At 46.1% G+C, this 17874-nt stretch overlaps 1 pseudogene; it reads right to left on the bottom strand.

The window, feature by feature from the left end:
• Window positions 1–17874, bottom strand: part of LOC138249621 (zinc finger protein 585A-like) — a 73894-nt pseudogene that overhangs the window by 37096 nt on the left and 18924 nt on the right.

The following is a 17874-nucleotide window of genomic DNA, read 5'->3' as shown; positions in this document are numbered from 1 at the left end:
AAACTACATTCTACTACTATGACCTCTCATATAACCCTTTCTAGACTGTTCCCTCCTCTATCCCTCCTTGACTCACCCCAAATCTCATTTTAATACTATGATCTTCAAAATAATACTTCCTAGACTCTTCCCTTCTGTATCCCTGCTCTGACTCATTGCAAACCTCATTTTACTACAATGATCTCCCTAATAATAACTCTTTCTAGACTCTTCCCTCCTCTGTCCCTCTTTTGAGTCATTCCAAACCTCATCTAACTAATATGAACTCCCAAATAACACTATCTACACACTTCCCTACTCTATCCCTACTTTATTCAAACTAACAGTCACATGTCCACCGCTCAAATTAACAACTTATATTTACATATACAAATCCACCACTAAGCCTTTGGATCATTTGGCTACTCGCCAAAAAGAGCTTCACCGCCTTATCAGAGATAGTAAGCGGTATATAAATACAATTATAATAAGAAATACTACTGTAATACTGCATTAGAGGAGGTTACTCACATCTCTTTTTCTGGTGAAAGCTTACTCACCTTTAAGATTATTGACACCACCTTTCATCTTAATGCAGTGCTGGCCCACGGAACAAGCTTCCACCACCTTTTCCAATCCTGCGAAAATGTGTCAAACTAGTTAAAGTAAGACAGAGTAAGAATAACAGGAACAAAGGAAAACATAACAGGGACAGAGAGAAGGCATGATCTGCTTTCACAAGTTTATAAAAGAACATCACTGCGACCTGCGAGCTCCACTGGTGTGCTGGGATTACTAGAAGGGGGTCAGTCTCTGCCCGATGCTAGTGATATGGGAACTCTGAAGCATCAGCAATGGGACAGGACACTCACTACGCAACCTAATTTGTGAAAAAAATTTGAGATCTGCAATGTACCTGCAGTGACACTAGTGTGCCTCTCTCCTTTTCCGTCTCCATCAACAGTATTCACAAATGTCATCTCAGGCTCCGGGAGGGAAAGAAATCCTGGAGGAGGTAAAATAGTTACATTTCAGACAGGAATAATGTGGTTACTGTATTCTAAATTAGTTTTGACTCATTACTAATTTAGGGCCGGATGAAGGAAGCCTTTTGCGCGTCGCAAACTGCGAAAAACGCAGTTTGCGACGCGCAAAAGGCTTAACGCGATGCACAACCTCAAATTGCGAGTCGGTACCGACTCGCAATTTGAGGCTGCGACTCGCAAATAGGAAGGGGCGTTCCCTTCCTATTTGCGACTGCATCGTCATGCTGAGTTGGTTTGTGACCACGAATGCGGTCGCAAACCAACTCGCAGTTACCATCCACTTGAAGTGGATGGTAACACATTCGCAAAAGGGAAGGGGTCCCCATGGGACCCCTTCCCCTTTGTGAATGCCCCCCCCAATTTTTTTTTCAGATCAGGCAGTGGTCCTATGGACCAAATGGTTTCGGAAGTTTTTCGTTTTGCAGCTCGTTTTCCTTTAAGGAAAACGTGCTGCAAAAAGAAAAAAAAAAACTGCTTTATTTAAAAGCAGTCACAGACATGGTGGTCTGCTGTCTCCAGCAGGCCACCATCCCTGTGAGTGCGTTGACTCGCTATGGGGTCGCAAACTGCGACCCACCTCATTAATATTCATGAGGTGGGTCTTTGTGACCCCATAGCGAGTCGCAGAAGGTGTCTGAGACACCTTTCTGCATAATATTTTGCGAGTTGCAAATTGCGAGTCGCTATGACTCACAATTTGCAAGTCGCAAAATATTTTTTTGCTACATCTGGCCCTTAGTGAGCAAATTTGTTAAAGAATCTCACTGTGGTCCGTGAGCATAATATCCCACTGAAGGCGTGACCAGAATGTGGACAATCAATGTCCAGGCCAAGTCGTGTATCAATGCTGGTGCATCGGTCATTACCTGGGCTGTCGCTGTCGTCACCTTCTATTCCTTCTCCAGAAGCCAGATCAAAGAGCTTCACTTCAGGCATGAATAGGAGAGAAGGAAATTCTGGAAGACATAAAACTCTTCCATTTCACAGTGTGATACACTGTATCCGGGAATACACTGTACTCCAAACTGGGTTTGATTCAATACTGCTTTTCACTGATCGTTGCGTAGTTTTATTCCCGGCCATGGGAAACAATAATCCTTTCACGGATACAAAGGTCCTGATTTAGAACTCGTCAGATGGGTTACTCCGTCACAAGGATAATGGATATCCCGTCTGCCGAAATCTAAATCCCATAGAAGATAACGGGGTTTAGATTTCGGCGGACAGGATATCTGACACCGCTGTGACGGAGTAACCCGCCCACTGAGTTCTAAATCAGGCCCAACATGCCTTCATTTCTTTATAGCAGAGTTGTGTAATTCTAACTGAAACTCAACCAGATATGGAAAATATGTGATCAATTAGTTCTAAAGTAATTATGTTGAAAATATATGGATTAACTCCATGACGCTATCTCTGTAAACCCAATCACTTCAGAAGTAGCAGGATCACATCTCTACAACCTACGTCCCATCGCAGCAGGAGCGCCATGAGTCTATCTCTTTAAAGTCAACCCCTTCACAGCGGAGGTGCAATGATGCCATAGCTGTACCACCGTCAGAGCATGGCATTAGCAGCCTGATGCCACTGCTGTAAACCCCATTGCTGTTGGGGTTCCATGACCCTATCTGTGTAAATCACATTACTGCAGAAATAAATTCCACCCCAACACATCAGAAGCACCATGACGACATCCATGTAAACCCACTAACTGCAGAAATACCAAGACAGCATCCCTTTAGACTCTATTCCTGGATACTAGGAGTACCGTAAGGCTAAAGGCCAGATGTAAAAAGCCCTTTTGCATTTCCTAATGGTCCAACGTGGTATTGCAGGCCGTTAAGAAATGCAAAACAGCCTTTTCTGATGTACAAAGGACTTCTGAAGTCACAAATAGGAATTACCCTTTTGTGATTCCGATTCCTATTCTGATGTACAAAGCATTTCGTAAATGCAATTATCATTGACTTGAAGTCGATGGTAACCATGTGCAATTTAAATAAAGCACCTGAAAATGTTTTTTTTTAATTGCAAAAGAGCACACACATGTCCCTTGGGCATATGTGTGCTATGCATGTGCACAACTATTTTGGGGTGCACCAAGAGGGGGCTTTTGCCCATTGCCACCCTTGGTTTTCATTTCCCAAATGGCGATTTCCTAATAGGAAATCACTATTTGGGAAATGCAAAACTGGCCCATTGACACAAATGCAATGGGATTCCTCATTTGTAATTTCCTAATAGCGATTCCTACTTTGTACTTTCCTACTTTCGGTATCTCTGTACATAGCATTTTGTATTTCCTAAATAGCGATTTCTATGAAGTCCCTGTTTAGGAAATGCAAAATTGCATTTTAGCACATCTGGCCCTAAGTGTGTAAACTCTATGACACTACCGCTACTCAGACGCTAAATCTCTCAAAGAAAATCCTATGCAGAAATGAAGTCGGGGATGGGGAGATACATGTAGCTAGGATGGGTGTGGGGTCAGATGGGTTATTCCAGGCGTTTGAGCTACAGGAGATAATCAGAGACTATTAACTGTCTAAGGATGATGGCCAGAACCCAGAGGTGGGAAGGAGGTCCAATTATGTGTCAGATTCCTGAACTTTTTAATGACCTTTAAACTTAATCCCACATACAGCGACATTCTGCAAGGACGCCTTATAGAAGAAAGCATTACACTACACAAACCATATCATTTCAGAGCTTTATAATTGGGTTATCAGGACAAAAATGGTAACACAACACATCAAGTTATTTTTAACCCTCTGTTGACCATGGCGACAGAACACCACTATCGGAGAACGTGCATAATCTGTCAAATATTAATGGGGATCTCTGAGCTCTGGGAGCAGTACGGAGGGTTTAATTTAGCCTGCTAATGTCTTATATATTTTGTTCTTCTGTAGGTTCTGAAATGTTCTAGAATGTTCCAAATATGAAGTAAACGATCACTGAGGTCATGTGACTTTGAGTGAACATAACAGAATGATCGCTTGATGCCCATTTCCAACACGCAGGCGGAGGTCTAGTGTCATTGATCCCTTTGGTTCATCTGATCGACTCCATATTATTTTTAGGGTCCCAGTTTTATGGTATTAATTTTTTTTTAACATTTCAGTCTGCTTTTATCCATATTTAGTTTTTGGCTATCTCACTGGTATTCATCCTTATTTTGTGTTTTGTGAACAGATGAGGTGATAACTCGTATATTTCTGCATTTATTTAACGATAAACGAGCACTCATACTTTGATGCCTGTCAGGTTTTAGCACATTACACAGCCAAAAATAATACCATAATAAAACCACATTGAATAGTTAGCATAAAAGCAAAAATACATGTTGAGATATGCAATAATTTAAGAAAATCTCATTGAGCTTCGTAACTTCCCATGCTGCCAATGTGTACAGCTATTGGTCTGAAAGTCATTAATTTCTGCATGGAGAGTCACTCAAACAAAGTCAAATTATCTGTATTTTTCCGCTTTGAAAAATAAATACAGACAGGAAACACAATGCTTTCTGTCTGAATCTATAAAAAATCAGTAAAAACAGAAAACAGGGAGCCCTAGTTATTTTGATTCAAACAGAAAAAGATGACTCACCTTCAGGGTTGAGAATGCATTGAACTTCCTTGGGTTTCCGATCACCCGTGGGATAAGTCACGGACTCTTCTTTGATGCCCTCTGAGATCATCTCTATAGTCAACGAGTGTTCTGTATAAAAGGAGGTATCAAAGTTTGATTTCACTATCAGTCAGTGGAGCTGGAGCTACAGACTGTGAGCTCACTCACCTCCCCTCTCGTCTCATTACACCCATTGATTTCACAATCAGTCAATGAAGCTGAAGCTATAGCCCTTGACCTCTCTTGAAATCACAACAGGAGATAAGGAGGGAGCTGTGCGCTCCACACGCTCTGCAGAAGTCAACAAACGCAAACCCAATGAGCATGGGGCACAAAATGATACAGAACACCTTTGTGTTTCTTATCACCCTAGGCTTTAGATACCAGATGCAGTTGTTCTGGATGAGGAAGCCTCACCCACGTAACGTGGCATGCTTCTTCATAGGCTCACCATACCCTGGTAAGAAGGTAGAAACAGGGTACCTGCAAACCTCCAAGATGCAAGTTAGTTCTTAACCTTGCTCTTTCACCTCCTGGCTTGCTTCATTACATCCATTGATTTCTCCGGAAGTCAAAGAAGCTGAAAATCTGTTCCTGGACCAGTCACCTCCTTGTTCACCTCACTACATCCAGTGATTTTAGTGTCAGTCATTGGAGCTGGAGCTATGGTGCTGGACCTCATTACCAAATCCATCCTCCCTCCCTCTGTTCCTTCCGCCCTCCCGCCCTTCTTGTGATACTTGGATGCACTGTGAATTCTGTGTAAACAGGAGCTCCTGGGCAAACTAACAACGCATGATATGAATGTTCCCTAATAGTGAGCGGTCTACTAACTGTAGGCAGATTCAGTAAGAGAAGAGCTGAGCTATAAAGGACATCTATGCACGTCAAACATCGATAAATCAATCGATGCAAACCTGGCATCCACATTAAAAGGACAGTGATCTTTACACTGGTGAAAATCACCCAGACATATCTAATGAACTGTAAAGTAGAAGGAAGAAGAAACAAAAAAATAACCTACATGAAGTGTTCTGAAAATGGGACTAAGGGGATGTCTTGCTGAAATTATGGGGTCGTGAGTGAAGCTGCTGTGAATGGAGAACCGTCCAGTCATTAGGGACGCAGTAGTGTAGGAGCTGAGATCTTTATATCCCCGCACTGCAAGGCAGTGAAGTCACTATGACCATAAGTCCACTGGAGGAACTGGCAAAAATAATAAAAACTGGGTTGCTGGCAAAACAAAAGAAACTTGAAAACAAGTAAGGATATGTAAGGGGATGGCCCCACCTTTGCTGCTGACTCTTAGACAGCACTACACGTATCCCACCTCTTGAAGGTTTGGGAGTAGCTTTGAGAAGGAGTAATGTTGCTGCAAGACAAGAGCAAGGCATTGCCTAGCAAAGAAGGAAGATATGGAAGGTAAGCATCAGCAGTAAAGAGCTAGCTGCTTTGAAACAAGCTTTGGTATTAAGCCTACACTTGCAGGCAAATGTACACATTGTGCTGAAGTCCAAGTGGCCCAGTTGCGAGGGCGCTGCCCCAGAATAAGTGCACCGAGCGTGTGAAGGAGACCAACAGATGCAAGACCACTTTGTGATACATCTACCCTGCTCAGGAATCTGCTGCTGGACATCAGCATTTCTTCAAGGAAGGAGTAAAGCATTGCTGGTAAGTAGTGAATACACATTGGCTTTGAGGGCAGTCAAGAGCCTTGGTGGGCACCACTGGGAGGCTCAGTGGGATTGATAAAAGATGCTTTAAGCAGGGTATAGTTTTAATCTAAAAACAATGTTGGTCCACATGGTACTGTCACATTCTTTAATCATGCTACAACTGCATGCAGTGCAGATCCATGTGCGAACCTGATCCAGCTACGCATGTAGTCCGCGCGTCTGTGGTGCTTCCAAGATCTAGCCAGCATACAGCTCAGCATTTTGTTCACAATATAACAACTATATCTGTTCATTTACCTCATTATAATAATATAAATATAAGGATCATGCCTCAAAACGGATAACCCACTTTACCCCTTTCACAACATGCCACATCGATGAAGACAATACTAGGTTTCCACCTCAAGCAATTCTGAAGCTGACAGAAGAGGCGTGCTTGACTTCCACTGTTCCCTAATTCTATGTCACATCTGTTGTGTTACTGAGCAAACCACCCACTGACAGGCCTCGAAAAATCATAACAATGTTACTCGACCCGCAGGTCGAGTAGCTTGAGTAATCTACTCGACTTAACTGTAATGTAATTGACCCCGAAACGGGTCTCAAATTGTGTGATCCCAGGTAAATATTGTATTTTCCAGTCACCTTTTTCTTCATTCTCACATATGAGTGCAGCTACAAATATTTGATTAAATACACTAAACATTTGCTCCATGTATAATAAATCTAGCCCACATGCAGGGTACACATGATCCATGCATGACTTGCCTCTTAGTTTACTAATAGCTTTGCCATCAGGGCAGAAGTGTTTCTCAGTTTATGTTTAAACACTCACTTTTAATAAGTAGATTAATAAAGCATGATGTAGTAGTGCATTGTCATTTACAGACAGTAAATTTCCAAGAAATGTCCAAAAACCTTCCCATTAACTTGCAGCTTTACTGATAAAACTATATAATGTATTAACAATAATCTGTGAAAATTGGGTTTCAGAAAACATTTATCATTTGCATATCACCAAGTAAAGTGTTCTGACTTTTTTTCATCCTATTAAAATATTTTTTGCATCACGCAGAAGTACAAAAAATGGTCTTTCACAGCTACTGAAATATATTTTGAAATGTTTGTAAAGTTAACTTAGTTATATAAATGTTGTGTGTTAGGAATAAACTGATACCAAAAGCCTTTCACTTCACATAGGTCAGATAATTCACCTTACAAAATCCTGGAACTCTGCATTCAAAAGGAGAAGTATTTGCATTGCAAGAAAACAAACTGACTTTTGACCTCTGTCTCTGAACACAGAGCAAATGTGACAAAAATAAGATTTAAAGGCATCTCTAATTGCTAATTCAGTTTTTGACTGAACAGAACACCTGTTCTTTGTCCACTCTCCAGAAGGTTGGAGTGGAATCTAAAAATAGCTCGACCTCATAAAATAAACCTCGACATAGCGAGTAGATTTTTTGAGCCCTGATTATATATCGTAGAGGTTTATGACAGGACCTTATAGCATCTGAGCTCATTGTTGCACTCGTTGCAAATCACTAAGGACTGGGATGAGGAAGAGAGGTGAGGAGGGAATGCTGCTTAGCTCTGAGGAAGGACTGGCCCACCACAGCAACATAAGAAACCCAGAGCATGTGCTCTTCACCTGAGCTGTGACTGGTGGAGCTTTCTCTTCCTTGCAAGATATAATCTTCCATCAAGCAAAGATCAGACTCTTGGCCTACAAGAGAAGATGACAATTAAGCATCATTAGAGTTGACAACAAAAGACTGTTGAATCATAAAGATGTTGTAAAAATCATTAATGTAATAATTAATGGTTTTATCACATACAAATGTCTATAAAACAGGTCTGCTACAAGGATAGTAATATTGACTTTTGTAAATCAGGGTTAGCTTTCTGAACGTGGTTCACGTGTAACTAGGATGGTGCAAATGGGGTTTTTCTTCCCAGGTCAAAACTTAGATATAGTCAAAGTACAACAATGATCTAAAATGTTACTAAATACATTTGTTAATCATAACTTTCTTTAAAATAATAATTTATTTTTAGGAGCTGGAACAGCAGCATCACCACCATACTGCATTATTATTGACTGCTAAGTAGATACAATTGCCTACAAAGGGTCCATGGTCCCAAATCATCAAATCATCACCAACAACAGTATGGGTAACATGAAAGACAGGGAATCCCGTTGTGTCAATCCTCTGGAAGTCTAATGAACAGTCCTACCCAGTGGGCTCTTTCTGGGCCCACCCTCCCCACCTGACTCGGTCCAGTTTAGCTCTGCCAGGTGCCCCATACTTCATACATTTACACGGCCGTCTCCTTCTCTCATAAATGACATAGTTAGCTTCAATGCTTGGTCCCTTCTCCCGAGCAATCCTTCTCTGGTGGGATGGGATGAATTCCCCCTACTCCTGTGCTACGTCCTTGATTGCTGTCATCAGTCTCAAGTCAACATTATTCTGTACAAAATATCTGATTCAGAACAAAAACACATTAAACACTTTCTTAATATGAGATAAAGCACTATGTGAAATTACTACAATTCAGATCAAACAACCACCTAATTCATATAGCACACGAGAAAATTAATTATCTGCCTAGGCTACTGTTCCATCAATTGTCTTAGCCTTCTGGAGACAGACATCTAAGTGAACCCATCATTTGTCCCCACCCGCTTCAGGTAGGCAACTAACATTCTATTCGCTTGTAATAATTCTTGGGCTGTAATAACATTACTTATTCACTTTAAAGCTGTTAAGTGATCATTGCCACTAATACAGTGGTGGACACCGACCAAGGGACAAACTTAAAGTATAGTGGACGTGGTCCTCCACCACAAACATGGTGGAGGACCCTGTTTTCCAAACTCATATTTCATTGCTCTATGGTGAATCTGGCAAACCACTGTGTTTCCGACAACAGAGCCTTCTGCCAGTGGAAAATTTAGACCAATCAGTCATATCTCCCTAATCCATATTGAGTCTAATGAGGCACCATTTCCAGCCACAAGTCAACTATGATTTCTCTGTGCATGTTCTATGTTCTGATTACCTTCAACGTTGTCCGCCTTGGGCAACTGCCCCCTCAATAAACAGCTCACATATCATAGGAGAACTGCAAATCAATATAACTGCAGCTCAGAGAAACTCCCGCCACCTTCTAGTACACACCACCATAGTTTTCTCTATGAAAAACTGTTTCTGTCTCTAGCCAGCACAGCTTGTAAATTACCCTACACTCCTGAAATAAAAGCAGCGGGGAGCACACTAACCATAGAAGTAACCTCAGCCAACTCTGCCATAGTGATATTTACCCTATTGGTAATACTAAAAGGTGAAAAGTTTCAGGGGGCAAAATAGAGCAGCTATATTTAATATGATTTTGCGTATATTGGTTTCTACCAGGACACGATCATCAAAGGTGAACATCACTCCCAAATATCTAATCAATCATTTTAAAAGTCTGGAGTGGCATGAAACATATCAACACATCACCTTCTACTTTTCATTATTCACTTTATATCACAGAAAGCACTGTGCTGGAAACCAGCAGAATTAGCTGATATCGCCTACTCAAGACCCAACTGACAAAGGGGTAACTTTTGGGCCAACAGTCACCCTGTACGAGGGGTCATATATACAATTTGCCTAGCCCAGGTGAGAGAGGCCAGCGCGTTCCAGTCCCTCATTTAATGTAGAAATTCTGACATCAGCCAGCAGTCACCGCACTATTCAGGGTTGCTGTTGGGTTTCTTCCAACTACTAATTTCCTCACTGAGGGAGGAATTCAATACCTGCTGTACCGAGGCCTGTGACGATAGGTTGTAAAGTGATACATAGTTCCACCGGAAGACTGGGTGGGCCACATTTTTTCAATTTTCAAAACTTCAGTTAACTTTTTGCTGCGAAAAGGCCTCTTCCAGTGCTGCTATTTACTCTGGGTCTGCCGCTATACAAATTAAGGGCTGTGAACCATCATTAAACACTCTTCTTATCTCAAGAAAGATGCTCGGGGTACATCTCAATGAAGAACTCTAAAAACAACAATTTAATGCTGAAAACTGAAGCCAGCATTATTTCATTTCTAGTCAATACTTGTCTGCTGTGTGTGGGTCTGTTCCTGAGAGGATCTGTGCAAGTGCATGCTTGAGTCCACGAGGAAGCATCAATGCCCATGTCTGAAAGCTGCATAAAATACCCTGCCAGCTTCCTGATGAAACCCTTTTACTCGTCTTACTCACTTGGGAGGTGCTTGTTTCTCTGTCTTCTGTCAGTGTCCTCCTTTCCTGCAGAACAGACACCATCCTTTTCTTTTGTTCTCAATGAAAAGATAGAGTTTGCAATCACAGAACCTGGTTAAAACAATGAAGGACATTTTTATAACGATTAACAGCTTCTTGAGTTGAGAAGACAAAAAATATGTAATTGTGGGGTTTGTATAGAGCATGGTTACAGAAATGAGGAGCACGCAGCCTCCACAGGCAATGGTAACCACTGACACAAGTGTGTACTGCAGGAGAGAAGTGCAGCCTGATGTGCTTTGTGAATTCATTTTATCATTAATAAATACAGTAACAGAACAGATATTAAGCCATGTCAATAATTATACAATTGTTTATAATCATCACCTGGTTTATGTAAGTAATTGTGCAAAGACTCTTTGGTGTAAGGGGTGGCCCATTCTGCCGTAAAATAGAAGCTATAGTTTTGGTGATGGTGGCCCTTTTATTGATTATGTGAGGATTTTGTGTGGGACTGTGGATGATGGTGACAAGTGATTAGAAACAGAGAAGTTGGTAATGTGAGGGACGAACAGAAAAGGAGAGGGCTGAGTAGCTGTTTCTTAGTGTTTGCTTTCAGGTCCAAAATCAACAATCAAAAGGAAGTTCATTTCTTATTTATGTTTAAAAAATAATCAAAATATAGAAAACTGCAAATACAATGACCATACAGTGAAGGAAAATTCAAAAACCTATTTCTAAACCCTTTACGAGTGCTGCATGCTTTCTAGTAATTTACAGACTTTGCAAACGTTAGACAGTACATTCAGTGTAACTTTACCCAATGACGTCAAGACTTGGTGAATTTCCTTCATCAGATTTGCATAAAGACCCTCCTGCCATTCGTATAAAAGCTTCTGTTCCTCTTGTGAGAAACAGGCAACAACATGCTGGAACGTAAGCAGCGCCTAAAAGAAGGATTGTAAATAAACATTTATCTTGTGTTCAGAAACTGAAGAGTCTGGCATGACATAGAACAAAATCTGCTCATGTAACACAGGATTTTTTTCACTCCAGCTCTTGGGTCACACAAATCCTACATGAAGATACTATAGTGATCAGATGAGCAATGTTTTCTACTCATCACAATCAGAAACCAATGCAGTCTTCCTACACAATCAAGGTCTCCATAGCATGAGCCAGGACTGAGCTCCTGTTAGTGATAACCTAAAAGCACACTTCACACCTATTTATCTAATCAAATGTATGTTGTTTGGTGTGAATGAATAACATGTTCATCATTGTATAGTCATATTAAATCATGGAGACTTACAGCCTACCATAATGTAAGGCCTACGTAACATATTTAAAGACTCTGGTAACATGCTAAGTGATTTACTGACTCACAAATTTTAGACAGAAAATGACTGAACTGTTAGAAAGGGCTGCTAAGTGGGAATGTACATTCAGTCACAAGTCAGGAAAATATATGTGGATGGCTCATCTTTGCTCCACAAGCCGTGCCATGAATATTCTGGTGGTCATTACAACCCTGGCAGACGGTGTTAAAGCAGCGGTAAGACCGCCAACAGGCCGGCGGTAAAAAAATTGGAATTATGACCGTGGCGGAAACCGCCAACAAAGACAGCCACTTTAACACTCCGACCGCCACAGCGGTATAAACAAACAGCGCGGCTGTCACCGCCAACAGACAGGCGGAAGACAATGTACCGCCCACCCTATCACAACCTACCAATCCGCCACCTTTTCCGGGGCGGATTCACCGCGGATAAAAACACGGCGAAAACAGCCATTTCAAAGGGAAAACGCTTACCTCTAAACACTCCACGAGGAAGGAGGGCACCATGGAGCCGGAACTCCATATTCTGCCAGCGCTAGTCTTCCTGCGCCTCTACGAGGATCATCAACGCCGGCGGCAAAGACCATGGTGAGTACTGCACCTACGACATAGGGGAGGGGGAGGCAAAAACACAGGGACACACACTCTCAACACCCCAACCCCCACCCGACCCTCACCCACTACAACACACACACCAATGCATATCTATACATTACAGTAACACCCCCCAACACCCCCAGAAGAATGCAAAGACAAAAAGAAATGAGCGGAACCATTGTAATATATAAAAATACAGTAAGCAAATATATACACATACACATATATATATATATATATATATATATATATATATATATATATATATATATATATATATATATACACAATAAACAAAATATACACCACGATTAGTAGTGCCGGTATTGCACCATTCATAGCCCGTGGACCACTGGGCCCAAAATGCATGGGCGAGGCCCACTCAAGATACCCAATCCAAACGGAGAGAACACTGCAGGGGCATCAGATAGAAATACAATAGGCACCTCAGGGGGCAGGGAAGGGGGGGGCACCTCAGCCGGATGAGTGCACCACGCCAGATCCACGAGGAGGCTCCATGCTAATTGATGTATCCTGGGGAGTGCAAAGTCACAGTCTCTCAAGTCTCTACAGTGGGTGGGTTGCCCACTGTACCATCCTGGGGAGTGCAAAGCCACAGTCTCACAAGTCTCTACAGTGGGTGGGTTGCCCACTGTTCAATCCTGGGGAGTGCAAAGCCACAGTCTCACAAGTCTCTACAGTGGGTGGGTTGTCCACTGTACCATCCTGGGGAGTGCAAAGCCACAGTCTCTCAAGTGGATGCAGGTCTCCACTGGTTCTGGAGGGGGACTGGTGCCCAGAGTGCTTCATTCTGTGCTGGACAGACGGAGTGGATGCATGTCTCCACTGGTTCTGGAGGGGGACTGGTGCCCAGAGTGCTTCATCCTGTGCAGGACAGACGGAGTGGATGCTGTTCTCCACTGGTTCTGGAGGGGGACTGGTGCCCAGAGTGCAGCACACACCCCGTGACGGTCACAGTTACGTCACTGGCCCTGCCGCAAATGGGCTAGCGGTGCTTTTCATGGCGGTCTTTGCCCTGTTCAGCGGACCTTGGCCTGTTCAGCGGTGCTTGATTTGCCAGTGTCAGACCTGTTCAGCGGTGCTTTCCATGGCGGTCTTTGCCCTGTTCCAGGGTCCTTGGCCTGTTCAGTGGTGCTAGAGTTGCAAGTGTCAGACCTGTTCAGCGGTGCTTTCCATGGCGGTCTTTGCCCTGTTCAGCAGTCCTTGGCCTGTTCAGCGGTGCTTGAGTTGCCAGTGTCAGACCTGTTCAGCTGTGCTTTCCATAGCGGTCTTTGCCCTGTTCAGCGGTCCTTGCCAAGGCGGTCCTTCATTGCCCAGCAGGGCTGTGGCTGGCGGTCCTTCATGGGTCCGCTGGGCTGTGGCTTGCGGAGCCCTCCTGGCCAGCTGGGCTGTGGCTGGCGGTGGCCTCCTGGCCAGTGACGATGGGGCTGGCGGTGGCCTCCTGGGCAGTGACGATGGGTCTGGCGGTGGCCTCCTGGGCAGTGACTCTGGCGGTGGCCTCCTGGGCAGTGACTCTGGTGGTGGCCTCCTGGCCAGTGACGATGAGGCTGGCGGTGGCCTCCTGGCCAGTGACTCTGGGGCTGGCGGTGGCCTCCTGGGCAGTGGCGATGAGGCTGGCGGTGGCCTCCTGGCCAGTGATTCTGCGGCTGGCGGTGGCCTCCTGGGCAGTGACAATGAGGCTGGCGGTGGCCTCCTGGGCAGTGACTCTGGGGTTGGCGGTGGCCTCCTGGGCAGTGACGATGAGGCTGGGGGTGGCCTCCTGGCCAGTGACTCTGGGGCTGGCGGTGGCCTCCTGGGCAGTGACAATGGGGCTGGCGGAGGCCTCCTGGGCAGCGGGGATGATGGCGGTCTTCTCCGCCGTGCTGCTCCTCCCAGACTTTGGAGATTTCTTCTGCCCCTTCCCCACCTTGGGAGGAGTCACAGCTGAGTCGACACTCCCACCCGGGACCCCTGTGAGCGGCTTTGCTGGCTGGAGTCTTCCCCCTCTCCCGCCGGGCACTGTCCAACTTCTGGTGCTTCACAGGGGGGGGGGACTGGTTGTGCTGTGGCTCCGTGCCACACTGGCTGGCCTGGTGGCCGGTGCACTCCACATACCTGTAACAACAGGCACCACTGGTCCCGGAGATTTTTTGGCTGAGGTGCTAGTACGGGACCTATGAGTTGGATGGGGGGGGAATAGGTTAAGGGTGGACAGGAAAAGTTTTTGGGAGACACTGGGACGGGTAGCTGGAGGGGGTTTGGGAGTGGAGGAAGAGGTGGTGGTTGTAGGAGGTGTAACTTTTGTGGATTTGGGTGCAGGTGCATGGGCTGGAGGCTGTCGTGAGGTGGATGGCTGTTGGGTGGGTGTGTGCCTGCATTTGTGTATCTTGGGAGGGGGCGTCACAGACACACTGGGAGAGGACACAGGGGACGTGGAAATGGTAGTGGGGGTAGTGACTGCACGTGAGCGGGGTGTGGTGGTGGGTGTGCTGGTGCGGGACGTAGTGGCTGTAGTGGTAGTGCATGCAGGTGTGAGTGTAGACGAGACTGGGAGGGAGGAGGGAGACGACGAGGAGGGGGACACAGTGGAGGCAGTGGATGTTGGTGTGTCTGTATGTGTGTGATGTTTGCGTGAGTGCCTGTGGGATGTGTGGTGCTTATGTTTGCCTGAGCTTCCCTTGTGTTTTTGAGGTGTGTGCAGGCTGGTCTGATGGTGTGCTTGGGATAGGCAGAGGTACAGGGGATTGGGTCTGGGTGGAGGAAGTTGGAGGGGGTAGGCTAGACACAGGGACAATGGCTGCCATCAGTGCTGAGGCCAGAGTTTGCAGGGTTCGATGAAGGGCAGCCTGACCAGAATGAATGCCCTCCAGGAATGCATTTGTGTGTTGCAACTCCCTTTCTACACCCTGGATGGCATTCAAAATGGTAGACTGCCCAACAGTGAGGGACCTGAGGAGGTCAATGGCCTCCTTACTGAGGGCAGCAGAGGTGACAAGGGCAGGGGCTGAGATGCCTGGGGCGAAGGTGATGCCCACCCTCCTGGGTGAGCAGGCACGGGGCAAAGGCTAAGGGGCTGCTGGGAGGGAGGTGCTGGTAGGGGGGGTGGCGGCTGTAACTGTAGAAGTGGGGGGCACAGATGTTACCGCCACCACAAGGGAGCTCCCATCGGAGGATGAGTCCGTGTCGCTGGTTGCAGATCCTGTGACCGCCGTGGTGCTCCCCTCGCTCTCCGTCCCACTGGTGTATTCTGAGTCCGTGGTGTGGCCCTCCATGGCCATGTGGGATGCAGCTCTCTCGTGCTCCAGTGCCACTGTACCTCCGCCTGATGATGCTAATGCACACAAGAACAGGGAGACCACAAAAATGGGGGGGCGACAGAAGAAAGACAGGTTGAGTGCATGGCTTACCGCTACCGTTGGCGGACAATACAGACACAGCAGCCCCCTGCACTACGTCGCGCTGTTGGGCTCTACAGATGCAATTGTTGGGAAATGGCCTACAAGGCTATGGACGACATCTGCACACATAGATGACACAGGGGCATGAATACCTGTACTTGGCACTCTACAGAGGTGGGCTGGGTGCCACATGGCCTGCCTTACGGAGGGGCCTAGCCTACGGAACTTGCCCTGGCCTAGGGAAATCCACATCCCTTCTCCCCCACCCAGACACCTTCACTGCGCGCAAAGTCTGCTGAATGATAGTGTACTCACTCCCTTGTGTCTGCTGTGATGCCCTCAAGCGCCCATCCAAGTCAGGGTAGGCCACCGCCAGGATCCTGAACATCAGGGGGGTCATGGTTCGACGGGCACCCCTCCCACGTTGGGAGGCCATCCCCAGCTAAGCCTCCACCATCTTCTTGCTCCAGCGGCGAATGTCCTCCCATCTTTTCCGGCAGTGGGTGCTCCGTCTGTGGTGGACCCCCAGGGTCCGGACGTCCTTGGCGATGGCACACCAAATATCCTTCTTCTGGTGGGCGCTGACCTACATGACATGTACAGGGGAAGAAGAGAAGTCATTACCAACGGCACCGTCAAAGTGAGTGGCCCACATCCCTACCCTTGCCATGTGGCACATGCATTCACAGTCCTTCATGCACGCAGAACTGTGCCCCCTTCCTTCTTACAACCAGCCCTCTCCACACAGGCTTAGCCCATACAACATGCTCCCTGTCTACTTACCTGTTGGTCTGGAGGACCGTAGAGTAGCGTGTACTGGGGGAGGACCCCGTCAACGAGCTTCTCCAACTCCTCTGCAGTGAAGGCAGGGTCCCTTTCCCCAGACGCACAAGCCATTGTCTCTTCCAGACCGAGGTCACAGCAGCACTTACAGTGTAGGTCCTCTCCTGTCGAAGATCAGGTATCGAGTGATTCAACAGCTAGAAAATGGCGGTCACGTCCGCGGCGGTGCGTACCATCACCGCCGGCGTACATCGTCATTGGCTCCTGGGTCCCATAGGGTCCAATGTTAACCAATGCAGCATTGCGCCGCGGTCTTCGACCGCCTACCGCGACGGTGTACAACGCCAGCGCAGTTACCTCACATCCCATAGTCCCAGTTTAGTGGTCAGGCAGCCGCCATTTCAGGGGCCCACATGGCCTAATTACCAACTGCGTCACACATACCTAGGCCTTGTCTCACAACACAAATACAGGCCACATTTTGTGTATGAATGGTGTTCTGTGTAGACTGTGGGTACATACCTCTGAGTTGTTTGACTCTGTGGTCGCTGTTGTCCTTCATAGGCACCGTCTGCTGGGACATGTGAGGAGATGGCGGAATCCTCCGGTGTACCGACTGCTGGTGGACATGTCGACAATGGAGGAAAGAAGTTTGATCATCACCTACAGGTTTGACCGTGCCACAATCCAGGAACTGTGTACACAGTTGGAGCCTGACCTGATGTCAGCAATCCGCCATCCCACAGGAATCCCCCCTCAAGTGCAGGTGCTATCAGTGCTCCATTTCCTTGCAAGTAGGTCATTTCAAACAACAGTGGCCATGGCATCAGGGATGTCCCAGCCTATGTTTTCCAACGTGTTGTCCAGAGTGTTGTCTGCCCTTCTGAAACACATGCAGAGCTATATTGTTTTCCCTCAGGTGGAGGACTTGCCTACAGTGAAAGGTGAGTTCTATGCCCTTGGACATATCCCCAACATCATAGGTGCCTTTGATGGGACCCATGTAGCTCTGGTCCCCCCCCCCACAGGAGTGAACAGGTGTACAGGAACCGGAAGAGTTATCATTCCATGAATGTACAGATGGTATGTTTGGCAGACCAGTATATCTCCTAGGTAAATGCTATGTTCCCTGGCTCTGTGCATGACGCCTACATCCTGCGGAATAGCA

Source organism: Pleurodeles waltl, chromosome 8 (assembly GCF_031143425.1).
Source record: "Pleurodeles waltl isolate 20211129_DDA chromosome 8, aPleWal1.hap1.20221129, whole genome shotgun sequence".
Lineage (NCBI taxonomy): Eukaryota > Metazoa > Chordata > Amphibia > Caudata > Salamandridae > Pleurodeles > Pleurodeles waltl.
This window is presented reverse-complemented; position numbering and strand designations above follow the sequence as displayed.